The sequence below is a fragment of the Myotis yumanensis genome, unplaced genomic scaffold (genome assembly GCF_028538775.1).
Source record: "Myotis yumanensis isolate MYYU_CA2020_CCGP unplaced genomic scaffold, mMyoYum1.0.hap1 SCAF_9, whole genome shotgun sequence".
Lineage (NCBI taxonomy): Eukaryota > Metazoa > Chordata > Mammalia > Chiroptera > Vespertilionidae > Myotis > Myotis yumanensis.
The window spans coordinates 35,123,761-35,139,037 of record NW_027223760.1 but is presented as its reverse complement, the minus strand read 5'-3'; the positions used below and the strand labels follow the sequence as shown (position 1 = coordinate 35,139,037).

The following is a 15,277-nucleotide window of genomic DNA, read 5'->3' as shown; positions in this document are numbered from 1 at the left end:
ACACTTTCTATTATAGGGAAAGGGCAAATAGCAATATTAAAATATTTCCTCTAATTAATTCCCTTTTAATGTGCACGAATTTCGTGCACTGGGCCACTAGTGTGTATGTGTGTGTGTGTGTGTGTGTGTGTGTGTGTATGTATGTATTTGTGTATATATATGTACATACATATATGTGTGTATATAATTGTTTTTTAACTATCTGATTTTTCATATACGTTTAAATGAATGCACATACACGCATACTTGGCACACACACACCTAGATACTTCCTGCATGGTTTTCTTATCATTAAAATGTTGGTTTTGTATTTTTGGACGAGAAGTAAGCAGAAGAACTCCAACAACAAGATGGTATCTATGATTTGTTGACACATCATTATGGGACATGAAATATGACTGGATGATGAAATTGCACCTGAGCCAGCTATGACCTTTCTGCTGTTAGGGCACAGAAAAGGGACAGCTAGAATTCAGCTTAAGCAAGGGCAAGTTAATAAATTTTGTGAGAAAATATCCAAATGGCAATAACACCAAGGAGAGCTCTGAACTATCACATGCAGCCCTAATTAGAGATCTGAGCATTGTTGGAAACTGTATTCCTTGAAGGGTTCAGTGTTGCCTCCTGTAGCCAGAGAGTTGAAGAACATGCTGAAATATCTTAGAAAGGTTATTTAAAATACAACAGAAACATTTACCACCCTAAATAAAAACAATTGTTTGTGTATTTATACTGTTTGTATATGTATATGTATGTATCTATGCATGGGTATGTATATATTATACGTTAAATGCTTAACTCTGGGCCAGAGTGAATCAAAGCAGAAACAAAGAAATCATACTCCTTAGATCAAGTGAAGGAGAATCAAGAAATAGAAAATGGCCAATTGTGTTAAATGCTTCTGATAATAAAATAACAGGGAAGAAATAACCATTAGATTTAATAATATGGCAATATGTGGTCTTTGGAGATTGAAAATGTAAAAGTTATATACATATATATGATTATTAGAGAAATATATAAAGACTAGGCAGTGGTTCTCAACCTTCCTAATGCCGTGACCCTTTAATACAGTTCCTCATGTTGTGACCCAACCATAAAATTATTTTTCTTGCTACTTCATAACTGTAATTTTGCTACTGTTATGAATCGTAATGTAAATATCTGATATGCAGGATGTATTTTCATTGTTCACGACCCACAGGTTGAGAACCGCTGGACTAGAGGCCCAGTGCATGACATTTGTGCATGGGGGGGCGGGTCACTCAGCCCAGCCTGCACCCTCTCCAATCCAGGATCCTTCTCGCAATCCGGAACCTCTGGCTCCTAACTGCTCACCTGCCTGCTTGCCTGATGGCCCTAACCACTCTCCCATGCCGGCCTGATCCCCCTAACTGCCTAACTGCTCTCCCCTGCTGGCCCGATCCCCCTAACTGCTCTCCCCTCCTGGCCTGATCCCCCTAACCGCCTATCTGTTCTCCCCTTCTGGCTTGATTCCCCTAACTGCCTATTTGCTCTCTGCTGCTGGCCTGATCCCCCTAACTGCCTATCTTCTCTCCCCTCCTGGCCTGAACCCCCTAACTGCCTATCTGTACTCCCCTCCTGGCCTGATACCCCTAACTGCCTATTTGCTCTCTGCTGCTGGCCTGATCCCCCTAACTGCCTATCTTCTCTCCCCTACTGGCCTGAACCCCCTAACTGCCTATCTTCTCTCCCCTCCTGGCCTGAACCCCCTAACTGCCTATTTGCTCTCTGCTGCTGGCCTGAGCCCCCTAACTGCCTATCTGCTCTCCCTTCCTCTTCCTGCCCTTCGGGCCCCTGGCACAGGCGTGCTGAGAGCTCTCTGCCGTGGCCCCGCCCCCGTCCTGATTGGCCGTTACATGATGGCGTCCCAACCAATTTGCATATTCCTCTGTTATTAGTATAGATATTTAAATTTCTTCTCTTTCATGTGATATATTTTGTCCATTTGATTGTTCCTTTATTTTATTACTATTTGAATAAACTATTGATGTCATCTCTACTCAAACAAAGATAGTTGCCCTTTATAGTTCATTGAAATGTTTTCTCTATTATGCCTTTTACTTTTATTAATGGTGTTCATCATCTAATGATTTTATGATTTCAAGGTGATCTGTACCTAAGCCATTATCATCTGATTGAATTCTTTTCCTATGAAACAGAAACTATTAAGTACTGTAGAGATCTTTCCAGCCTCCAGTCCCTGTCTGTTAAGATAATGTTTCACACATTCAAATATAATGGATAAAAGCAGCAAGATAAAAACAGAAACTAGCAAGGATAGAAAATGTGATACTGGCTTTGGCAGAACAGCATATGCATTAAGAAATTATTTTATTCTCATTTTCTTAGGTAAGGTTTAGTTCCTACTATGAGAGAAGTTGTGAGGGGGAAAAAGAAGGATTAAAAACACTACTAGCAGACTTACTAGCTATGCAACTTGTTACACTTGGCTTTGGACAACTTGGAAGGAGCAACAGCCTATTAGTGACCCTGATGGCATTGATCTATCTTACTGAATTCTGTGTGTCATATCTCCACTGAATTACAGAGAGAAGCATGAAGCAAATAAATTACATGATGGAGCAAATCACTAACAGTGAGCTAGTCTTTTTTATATTTGTTAAGGTGAAGAATTGGAATCTGTGTATATGCTTTGTGTCTTTTTCCTGTTTGTAAATAGGAAAAGACAAAGGGGCAGGTGCAGGGTTGAGGGGGTCCATGGGGAAAAAAGAGACATCTGTAATATTTTCAACAACAAAGATAAATTTAAAAAACTTTAAAAAAAGATGAAACATTTCACTCTGTATTGTTAGGCTTAGCACAATTCTCCTCAATATCCACAGCCTTTTCTGACACCACCCCCACCTGCACCATCACTGCCTCCTTCTAAGAAAATAACCCCATAGCTAGCTGTTCAGTTATACAACCTCTCTCACTCCTTTTCTCTCCCTCCAGCCACTTTTGGAAAATAATTAATCACAGCAAAGGGCAGCTGTCATCTCAGAAGTGAGGAAGTGGCCTTTGTGGTGTACTGTGCTCTCCCTTCATTTAAGACCGTTTCTTTACCTCTCATGTCTTCCTACTTTTCTTCTTTTCATTTCCTGAAGATGGACATTATTTGTATCTCTCTCCTCCTATTATGATCTCATTTATTTATAACATTTCATGCACTATCTACTTTTATGAACCCTTTCTTTCCTTTTCCCTGATTCACTAACTACCTCAAGCCTGGCTCTTTCTGGTTCTTTTTTTTTTTTTTTTTTTTTTTTTTGCCTTCCCCTCTATGTCTAATTCAACAAGTTTTTTAGAAAGTTATGTATATATTTCCCGATCATTTCTCTCTCCTCACTCTATAATCTTCATTTTAAGTGAGTAATGGAGAAATTCTATCTGTATCTCCTCTGTTGTCATTTTCGTTTTCTCTGAGTGTTCATTGGCCTATCAAGGACGTCTAAAGCAGTTATTTTGGAAATCAAAGCTGTTTTCTGATCCCTGGGCTACTCAGTTTGAGATCAGCTTAAATATCTTAAGAGACGAGATGTTGTCTTAGATAACTTGACTATGAGTCACTTTTACCAGCCTCAGTGACTGTTAGACATTATTTAATGTACTTACTATAAGCATCTAAGAGTTTTGATTTCATTTTTAATTTTCTCTTCATTTTTATTTCCTTTTATAAATTTTATTTTCCTTTTAGTTATTAAATTAAGATATGCTTTATTAAAATTAAAAAATTATTCCATCTCCTGACACAATCAGTGTAAACAGCTTTATTCATCTACTTTCACTATTTCTTTCATTCTTCTACAGGTGTTTAAATATCCTCTGACACCGTTATTATGTTAAGAGACTTATGAAAACAGTTGAAGTGCTTATTTATAAACAGAGTCAAAATGTGGTGGTAACCTTTTTTACTTACTACATTTTTGATCACCCTCTTTATTTTTTTTTTTGTTGTTGCTAGTTTTCCCTCTTGATTAAGTTAGGCAGTTTTATAGAGAATGCTAGCCCAAATCTTTGAGTGATTAATTTCTACTTTCTTTAGACTGAGTGCCATTTTTTTCTTGTTATCTCTAGCCATACTCTTTTAACAATGTTTTCTATATCCTCCTAACATACTTCTTTTTTAAATTTTTTTTTATTTTTCTTTATTAAGGTATTACATATGTGTCCTTATCCCCCCATTACCCCCTCCACCCCCACCCCCACTCATGCCCTCACCCCCATGTTGTCTGTGTCCATTGGTTAGGCCTATATGCCTGCATACAAGTCCTTTGGTTGACCTCTTCCCCTTACCTCCACCCTCCCCTACCTTCCCTCTGAGGTTTGACAGTCTGATCGATGCTTCTCTGTCTCTGGATCTGTTTTTGTTCATCAATTTATGTTGTTCATTATATTCCACAAATGAGTGTGATCAGGTGATATTTATCTTTGTCTGACTGGCTTATTTCGCTTAGCATAATGCTCTCCAGTTCCATCCATGCTGTTGCAAATGATAAGAATTCCTTCTCTTTTACTGCAGTGTAGCATTCCATTGTGTAGATGTACCACAGTTTTTTAATCCACTCATCTGCTGATGGGCTCTTAGGTTGTTTCCTGCCACGACCTCCTCAGTGGGTTTCAGGATCTGAAGGAGGGGCCAATGCATAAGTTAAAATACTATATAAGAAATATGAATTTTGATCCGAGCAAGATGGCGGCGATATAGGCTGACGCGTCCCAGGTCTTGTCCCAGAGCAAACGGAGTAAGCAGCTGAAACTAATAACACCCACCCCGAATTGGCAAATTTACTCAGCTGGTGAGACGGTTTGCAGCCGGGAAGGGCAGACCTCCCCTGGAAAGGTTAAAAACCAGGGATCTGGGCAGGAAAGTTTGCCAGACCTGAGCCCAGAGGGTCAGAAGGAGACCGCATGGCAGACAGCCGCGTCTCTTGGGGCAGACACAGACCCTGACCAGGGTAAGGAGTTCCACGGGTTTGCTGGCGCCAAGAGATTTGAGATTTGGATTTTGTGATTGCGGAGAACTGAGACTAAAGGGGGCATCCTGAGGAACTGATCTGACCATGCAGTGCCCATAAGAGAGGAGCGTTTCCCAGACCATGCAGTGCTGGTAAGAGAGGAGCGTTTCCGCGGCCGGCCGGCGTTTGTCTGTTTCTTTGTTTTCACTGAACCCTGCTCATAGGACAGTTCGGATACACACACTCACCTGTGCTGAAGAGAGGGTGAAGGTGCAGACGAGGGGAATCTGGGGAGAGGCTGAGGAAAGAGGGGGAGCCGGAGGAGGTGGCAGCGAATTGAGTGCTGAGACCCCCCTGGGCCCAGGACTGGGGCAGCCATTCCTCCAGAGGGTGGAATTCCTCCCCCCAGCCTCCCAGGCAAGGAGCACAGCCACACCCAGATTCCACCCTGTATGAGATAAAGGATTAAAACAAGCTGATTAGTCCCTGGAAGTTACCAGGGTCTGGCCTATAGAGGGATTTTCAGTCCCACCAACAACACAGAGCAGGGTAAGGATTAAAAAAGGATAGAGAAGCTGTATAGCCTCAGAGGCCAACCCAAAAACACTGCCACCCAGAGGCTGAGCCACAAACTGACTCTTAGGGGAATACAAATTAAGGCAGACTGGATCACAAATATGGCCTGCTTTAAAATCAGGACTGTGATTTACAACACGGAGGAACAGTGTAATGCAGGCAAATTCAACACTCTCCTAAATACCTGGCAGGACTAAGGCGAACCAGGCTGAAGAGTAGAAGAACCGAAAGACCATCACTACTGCAAATTTTTTCTTTTTCTTTTTCTTTTTAATTTTTTCACCTTTTTACTAAGAAACCAATTTTTTTTTCTCTTTTTCTTCTTTTTCCATCACCTGATTTTACCCTTTCAATTACCACATTTTTATTTTTAACCAGTATTATTACTGCTACCATTTTACCATTTTTTAAAGTGCCATTTTATTTTCTCTTTATTTTCTTTTGGGATTAGTGTTCTCCATTCTATTTTCATCGTTCCTTTAGCATTAATTTTCCCTATCTCAATTTCACCTCTTTGCTAAAACCCTCTTCCTTACTTTTCCCCTTTTGGTGTCCTGTTTCTCTTACCCTATTCCTGCTCCAGACTTTCCCAATTCCCTCTTTTTACCCCCTGTCTAATTCCACCCTACTTATATATCCTATTTCCAATCTACTGCTCTAAATCCTTATACACCTATTCTTTATCCTTCTTCACTTTCCAAACATTTTTTTCTCTCTTATCTTTCTATTGTTTTCTTGATTGTTGAATATATTGGGCTTTTTTTTTTTTGTTTGTTTGTTTGTTTTGTTTTGTGTTTTTTCTTCTTTTTTAGGACTGGTTGTGAGGTTGTTTTTCTTTTTCTTTTTCTTTTTTTTTTTTTTCTGCTGGTTTTTCCCTTCCCTCCCCCACCCCACCCCGGTTATTTTTGTGCTTCTGTTTTCCCTTACCCCTCTGGATATTATTGGTGGTTTGTAGTTTGCATTCATCTCCAGGGATCTGTTGCTGGAATTTGTTGAGATTAGTGGCAGTTCTATTGGAGTTTGCTCCTCATACCAATAGTCTCTTCCCCGCTTCTACTTCATTCTCTTTTTTCGCTCTCTTTTTTTCCCCCCTCTTTTTTCCCAATTCTATTTTTGCACTCCTTTTTTGTTTGTTTTTTTCTTATTTTTCTTTTCTGTTCTCTCTTTTATCTTCTTCTCTTCTTTCCCCCTTATCCCCTAATTCTCTTAATTCGGGTGGTCACCTTTATTTGGGGTTATTAATATTGTGAATATACTTGTGTTCAGTGCCTGGTACGTTGTGCCTTGCTCTGTTGTATTTTGTGCCTTTAAATCAACGCAGCAGATCCAAGCAACAGCAGCCCCCTGATCACCGCAGCCTCCTGATCACCACAGCCTCCTGATCACCACACCCTCTGTCTGTGGAACAGCAGCTGTACGTGAAGCCTCCCCCCACCAGCCAGAAGAGCCAACACAGCTGTGAACAACACCCACCAGAGGAGCTGCTGCCAACTGGAAAGCAGCTGCTACCGCAACCGTCTGAGCAGCAACCACAACCCAAGGAGCCCCTGCCACCCAGGGAGCAGCCACTGAACATCTCAACATCTACATATGTCAGCGAGATCAAACATGGGTAGGCAAAGAAACCCCCAAAGGAAAGAAAAGGAGGACTCGCCAGAAAAGCAGCTAAGTGAGACAGAGATATGCAACATGACGGAAAAAGAATTCAGAATAAGGTTCCTAGAGTACATGCACCAGATGTTCAAGAAGCAAGAAGAAACAGATGAAAAACTCAACTACTTATGCAAGAAGCTAGAAGAAACAGATGAAAAAATCAACAACTTAAGTAAGTCCCAAGAAGAAATGAAGAGTGACATAGCTTCAATAAAAAACTCCATTGAAAGTATCAACAGTAGACTGGGAGAAGCGGAGGACCGAATTAGTGAATTAGAAGACAAGGAAGCAAAACACACTCAAACTGTACGGCAAATGGAGAAAAAAATTAAAAGACAGGAGGAGAGCCTAAGGGAGCTTTGGGACAACATGAAACGAAACAACATACGAATAATAGGGGTGCCAGAACAACAGAAAGAAATAATATCAGAAAACTTCCCTGAGGTGGGGAAGAAAAAAGTCACACAAGCCCAGAGAGTCCCAAACAAGGTGAACCCGAAAAGACCCACACCAAGACACATCATAATTACCATGGCAAATGTTCAGGATAAAGAGAGAATCTTACAGGCTGCAAGAGAGAGACGGAAAGTAACATACAAGGGATCTCCCATTAGATTATCAAATGATTTCTCAACAGAAACACATCAGGCCAGAAAAGAATGGACGGAAATCTACAAAGTGATGCAAAGCAAAGGACTGAATCCAAGAATACTCTATCCAGCAAGGCTATCATTCAAAATTGAAGGGGAAATAAGAAGCTTCACAGACAAAAAAGGGCTAAGGGAGTTTATCACCACCAAGCCAGCCATGCAAGAAATGCTAAAGGGACTGGTGTAAAAAGAAGAAATATCAAGCTCAGAAAGAAAACAGCCACACACACACAAAAAAAAAGAAATGGCTACAAACAAGTACCTTTCAATAATAACTTTAAATGTAAATGGACTAAATGCTCCAACCAAAAGACATCGAGTGGCTGAATGGATAAAAAAACATGACCCATACATCTGCTGTCTACAAGAGACCCACCTCATTAGAAGGGACTCACACAGACTGAAAGTGAAGGGATGGAAAAATATCTTTCACGCAAATGGAAAGGAAAAGAAAGCTGGGGTAGCAATACTTATATCTGACAAAATACATCTCAAAGTGAAGGCCATAACCAGAGATAAGGAAGGCCACTTCATAATACTAAAGGGATCAATACAACAAGAAGATATAACCCTGGTAAACATATATGCACCCAATGCAGGAGCACCCACATACATAAGAAAACTTCTGGAAGATATCAGGGGAGAGATCGACAACAATACAATCATAGTAGGGGACTTTAATACACCACTGACATCACTGGATAAATCCGCTAGACAAAAACTCAGCAAAGAAACAGCAATCCTAAATGACTCACTAGATCAGATGGACTTAATTGACATCTTCAGAACACTTCACCCCACAGCTGCGGAATATACATTCCTCTCAGGTGCTCATGGGACATATTCAAAAATAGACCACATATTGGGTCACAAGCAAAGTCTCCACAAATTCAAGAAGATTGAAATCATAAAAAGCTTCTTCGCAGACCACGATGGCATAATGTTAGAAATAAACTACAATAAAAACAACCCAAAATACTCAAACACTTGGAAGCTGAATAGCATGTTATTAAATATTGATTGGGTTACCGATGACATCAAAGAAGAAATTAAAAACATCCTGGACACTAATGACAATGAAAACACAACAATCCAAAACCTCTGGGACACAATGAAAGCAGTCCTGAGAGGAAAGTTTATAGCTTTACAGGCCTATCTCAAAAAACAAGAAAAAATGGTAGTCAATCATCTAACTCTACAACTCAAAGAATTAGAAAGAGAGCAACAAGAAAACCCCAGAGTGAGCAGAAGGAAGGAGATAATAAAGATTAGAGCAGAAATCAATGACATAGAGACCAAAAAAACCATACAGAAAATCAATGAAACCAAGAGCTGGTTCTTTGAAAGGATAAACAAGATTGACAAACCCCTAGCCAGGCTCACCAAGAAGCAAAGAGAGAGGTCCCAAATAAACCAAATCAGAAATGATAGAGGCGAAATAACAACAGACCCCACAGAAATACAAATGATTGTTAAACAATACTACGGGCAACTCTACTCCAACAAACTAGACAACCTGGAGGAAATGGACAAATTCCTAGAAAAATACAACATTCCAAAACTCAATCAGGAAGAATCTAAAAACCTCAATAGGCCAATAACTATGGAAGAAATTGAAGCAGTCATCAGAAAGCTTCCAGCAAACAAAAGCCCAGGGCCAGACGGCTTCACAGGGGAGTTCTACCAAACATTCAAGGAAGAACTAAAACCTACCCTCCTCAGACTACTACAAAAAATTCAAGAGGAAGGAACGCTTCCAAGCTCATTCTATGAAGCCAGCATCACCCTAATACCAAAACCAGGTAAAGACATCACAATGAAAGAGAATTTCAGGCCAATATCCCTCATGAACATAGATGCCAAAATCCTCAACAAAATCTTAGCAAATCGGATCCAGCAGTACATCAGAAGGATCATACACCCTGACCAAGTAGGATTTATCCCAGAGATGCAAGGATGGTACAACATCCGTAAATCAATAAATGTGATACATCACATAAACAAATTGAAAGAAGAAATATGAATTTAGAAGGCATTGGGGGCAACGGGGAGCCTCTTTCTTGAAGAGACACACTAACTTCTGGACTGGTCCGCTCTTTATTTACTTGAATATACATTTGCCTTTAGCAATGCATACAGACATATCAAAGGTAAAGTTGGTAAACAGTAAAAAGGATTATCAGGTAAAGAATTGCCTTAAGCCACCACTATCTCAACAGACGAGGTGCTTAGCATCAGCCCTGCCAAAGCCCAAGATTTATGGGCCATTCCTTGGTGCACTGACAGTATTGGCAAGCAGTGGCTTCCCACAGTTTCCAAGTCTTAGCTATGGTAAATTGTGCTACTATGAATATAGAGGTGCATATATCCCTTTCTGATTGGTGTTTCTAGTTTCTTGGGATATATTACTAGAAATGGGATCACTGGGTCAAATGGGAGTTTCATTTTTAGTTTTTTGAGGAAACTCCATACTGTTCTCCACAGTAGCCGTACCAGTCTGCATTCCCACCAGCAGTGCACGAGTGTTTCTTTTTCTCTGCATCCTCACCAGCACTTGTCATTTGTTGATAACCATTCTGACAGGTGTGAGATGGTACCACTTTGTTGTTTTGATTTGCATCTCTCAGATGATTAGTGACTTTGAGCATGCTTTCATACATCTCTTGGCCTTCCTTATGTCCTCTTTTGAAAAGTTTAGGTTCGTTGCCCATTTTTTGATTGGGTTGTTTATCTTCCTTTTGTTAAGTTGTATGAGTTCCCAGGAAATGTTGGAGATAAAACCCTTATCAGAGATAACATTGGCAAATATGTTCTCCCATGCAATGGGCTTTCTTGTTGTTTTGTTGATGGTTTCTTTTGCTGTACAGAAGCTTTTTATTTTGATATAGTTCCATTTGTTTATTTTCTCTTTAGTTTCCATTGCCCTAGGAGCTGTATCAGTGAAGATATTGCTTTGGTTTATGTCTGAGATTTTGCTGCCTGTGGATTCCTCTAATATTTTTATGGTTTCCTGTCTTACGTTTAAGTCCTTTATTCATTTTGAGTTTATTTTTGTGTATGGTGTAAGTTTGTGGTCTAGTTTCATTTTTTTGCATGTATCTGTCCAATTTTCCCAACACCATTTATTGAAGAGACTGTCTTGACTGGAATTATATGTACTTGCCTCCTTTGTCAAATATTAATTGAGCATAATGGTTTGGGTAGATTTCTGGGTTCTCTATTCTATTCCATTGGTCTATATGTCTGTTCTTGTGCCAGTACCAGGCAGTTTTGAGAATAGTGGTTTTGTAATACAGCTTGATAACTGATGTTGAGATCCCTCATACATTGTTGTTCTTTCTCGGGATTGCTGCAGCTATGCAGGGTTTTTTTTTATCCAAATGAATTTTTGGAGAGTTCATTCTAGTTCTGTGAAATATGCCTTGGTATTTTAATGGGGAGTGCATTGAATCTATATATTGCTTTGGGCATTATGGACATTTTAATGATGTTGATTCTACCAATTCATGAACACGGTATGTTCTTCCATATGAGTATGTCTTCCTCTACCTCTTTTTTCAGTGTCCTGTAGTTTTCCGAGTATAGGTCTTTCACCTCCTTAGTTAAGTTTATTCCTAGGTATCTTACATTTTTTGGTGTGATGGTAAATGGGATTGTTTTTTTAGTCTCTCTTTCTGTAAGCTCACTATTGGTATATAAAAATGTCATTGATTCCTTGGCGTTAATTTTGCATCCTGCTACATTGCCGAATTCATTTATTAAGTCTAATAATTTTTTGATGGAGTCTTTAGGGTTTTCTATGTACAGTATCATGTCATCTGCGAATGACAGTTTTACGTCTTCTTTTCCAATTTGGATGCCTTTTATTTCTTCTTGTCTAATTTCTATGGCTATCACTTCCAGAACTACTAACATAGTTCTTTAATCAAAATTCTTTTAATAAAAATCTTATCCTTCCTACAGCAACCAGCACAAACATTGTTTTTCAGCCTCAGTGATACCTTTCCAAAATTAGAGTTTGACCCAATTATCAATGATCAATAAAATTAGCAGAGGGGATAATGTGTTTATGTCCAGAGCTTTCTCCACGAGAAACTCTTATCCATTTCCTGCATGCGTGTTGGTGAGAGGCTGTAGACTTGGCCATTAAAGAACAAAGATTGGGCTGCCTGTGCTTGGAGTTTGGTTCTAGCTCTTATTATCCTCGTTGTAGACTATGGCAAATTACTTAGTTTGTCTAGTAATAACTGTTATTTTACCCAAATAGCTTAAATCATGCTTGATGTATGCCAGGCATTCTCTAAGTGCTTTAATATATTAATCCTCATACCACTCCAAATTGTCCTCATTTTACATATGAAGAAATGAGGCTCAGAAAGGTGAAATAATTTGGACAAGCCAGGAAATAGGGAGACAGGCATAATAGAAATTTTTAAATAAATGTTTCTTTGCTCATTCTTCTTTTTCACTCTCCATCTCCTCTTCCTTCCCTCTCCTTGCCTTTCTCTTCCCTTTTGACCATTTCCATCTCCTCCTCTCTCCTTCCCTCCCCTTCTTCCTATCTTCTTTCCCATTCTCCCTGGATCCTTTTTCCTTTCTCCTTTTTCCTGCCACTCCCTCTTCTCTTTCCTTAATCCCCTCATTACTTCCCACCCTTCTCCTCTACCCCATTCATCTGTTCCATTATTATCAACATGTGTGTGCTTGGTGCTCTGGGGAACACCAAGATCAGTCAGAGATCCTGCTACAAAGAACTTACAGTAGTAGAAGCTAAAATATATTTATAGAAGTTGCTTAGAATGTGATGGAAAGTTATGGATTTAAGGCTTTATAAGTTATACAGGATTGCTTTTCTCTGTGGGAGGAAGGAAGGTTCTGTGGAGGGATATCCATCCTCCCACGGAGTCTTAGGAAATGACTTATGAAAGAGTAGTTGTAGTCTAACACATTATGTTTAGGCATATTTTATAACTATTAACCTCTTCTTGATTATTACAGGTATTGGAGCTTAAATCTCATTAACTAATGGCAGCCCTTTTTGGACTCTTATTTTGTCAAGTGTGTGTGGCAAGTGCTGTAAAAGTTAAATGTAAATATAAAGGAGCCCATGCCACTTTGGAGTGTTTGGAAAACAAGTCAGTGCGTGTAGATTGAGGATGGCAGAAGGAAGCATAATGATCTGATCTGTGTCAACAGGAGACAGAAATGCAATCAGTAGTTACACAGTCCATATACCCTTAGTTGCTATGTGAAGTTAGTTCTCAAAGAGTTCTGAAAAATAATCTTCCCGTGTGAATTGCCTTTTTTGTCATAGTGTAGTTCCTCTGCATCTGTGAAGTGTCATCCCCAATACTTACTTCTTCAGAACGCCAGGTACCATGGCACCAGCTGCCCTCCAGGAAATGTGAGATGGCTATCAAGTGCGGTGTCTGAAAGTACATTTTAGAAAGTATCAAAAACTTGTATATTATATGATGAAAAGGTATTAATAATTTTAGTCTTGTATACTAGAAGTATTTTGGGCATGAGTCTTCTTAGAATTCAGCATTCTGGTTCATTTGTTACATTAGATAAAATTATATTAAAAGTTAGCCAAAGTTAGTTATCTTTTATCTAATTTTCCTGTTAATGTTTTATATGAAAAGATAAGTGAATTTTCATGATTGCCTTCTTTTGTTATTCATAGTATACATTAAAAAGGGATCTCATTCTCTTTTAAATGATATGTCATAAGAGGACATTTAGCTGCCTGTATATGTCAGTTTTTATTTTTCATTTTTATTGTCAAAATCAATATCATATTTGGAAACTGCCAAATGGATTCTAGATATCTGAGGTACTAAAGTTTGTAGAGCCATATAAATCAGTCTTATTAGGAAGTAGTATAATTCAGCTGCATAGAACCAGAGTCCTAAGTTTAAATGTCTGCCTCACATGAAGAAGTAATTGGGTACTGGCCATGCAGATATTTTGAGAAGAAAAGTTGATGAGAAATTGTTGAAATCAGGCAAAGTGATTTAAAAACCTAGGTACTTTACTTCCCAATTCGGTCTTATTCTGAAATGAACTGTTGTCATTTGTGCATGGTTGACATTCAGCAAATAGTTCTGGAATCAGCTAATATAAAATTTTCATCAATTACTAAAAATTGAAAAAAGCAATCATCATTGGTTAACAAAAATCAAACAGACGGAGCAGCTTAGGCAGCACAGATCTGTAAAGTAGAACTTCCTCTTACCATTTAGTCCTAGGAAGACACAGTTCAAGGAAGAGTTGGTCCAACACAAGTAGTTAGATTAGGTCCAGTGGTCGGCAAACTCATTAGTCAGCAGAGCCAAATATCAACAGTACAACGATTGAAATTTCTTTTGAGAGCCAAATTTTTTAAACTTAAACTATATAGGTAGGTACATTGTTATTAACTTAATTAGGGTACTCCTAAGGCTTAGGAAGAGCCACACTCAAGGGGCCAAAGAGCCACATGTGGCTCGTGAGCCGCAGTTTGCCGACCATGGGTTAGACCAGCAATTTTCAACCTTTTCAATCTCATAAACTAATTACTGGCACATCAAAAAATGTTATATTTTTGCCGATATGACAAAAAAATAGGTAAAATTTTTACTCATTCACACTGAAGGGTCAGCTATTGTGTTGGCTGTTATTTTTTTATTTGACAGTCTAAGGAAACAGGGGTCGGTGCCCTCTAACAGTCGGGTATTGCATGTTCTAAACATTCTGATGGCACAGGTTGAAAAATCTCTGGTTTAGACCTAAGAAGTAATATTTCCAATTGAGTTAAGAAGTTAAAAATTATGCAAAAGGACAATGTTAGTATTGAATTTTTCATATTCATCATCAGTAAAAAATTTCTCTAGGAGCTGGATAGTCTCCTATATCTTGACTTTTATGACCTGGAGATGTCTCCAAGTTTTGGGGTTTTATCTGTTTTGACATGTAATACACAGAGAGATAAAGTACCTGTCTCCATTATGTAACAGTTTGGCCCTCTTGAGAATACATGTTGAAGTTTTATTTTTCTTTTGATTCAGAACAATTAACTAGATAAATGGTTACAGATCTAGTTCTTATGATAGGTGTAGAATAGAATATTTCTGGAGGACTTGGAAGCAAACATTCCCTTCTTTACATCATATACCTTCTTGAGGCTCTTGAGGCTAAGGCTTTTTGCAGAGCATTGAGAAATCCAGAGAAGTTTTATTTTTCCGCAGTTAGGTGTTCCAAGTGCAAAGAAATTCTACCACATGTTATATAAAAAAAAAATCAAGCATGGCTTATGTAGACAGAGTAAGGTAAGATCTCTGAAATGAGTTCTGAAAAAAATTTAAATGGTAGAAAAGAGAAATGAGATAATTGTAATAGAATTAGAACATCCACTTTTGGGAATCCTCGCCCTGT

At 38.9% G+C, this 15,277-nt stretch overlaps 1 protein-coding gene across 2 annotated transcripts in view; it reads left to right on the top strand.

The window, feature by feature from the left end:
- The window catches only part of TPK1 (thiamin pyrophosphokinase 1), a 291,146-nt gene that overhangs the window by 111,234 nt on the left and 164,635 nt on the right, over positions 1 to 15,277 (top strand). The window lies entirely within an intron of this gene.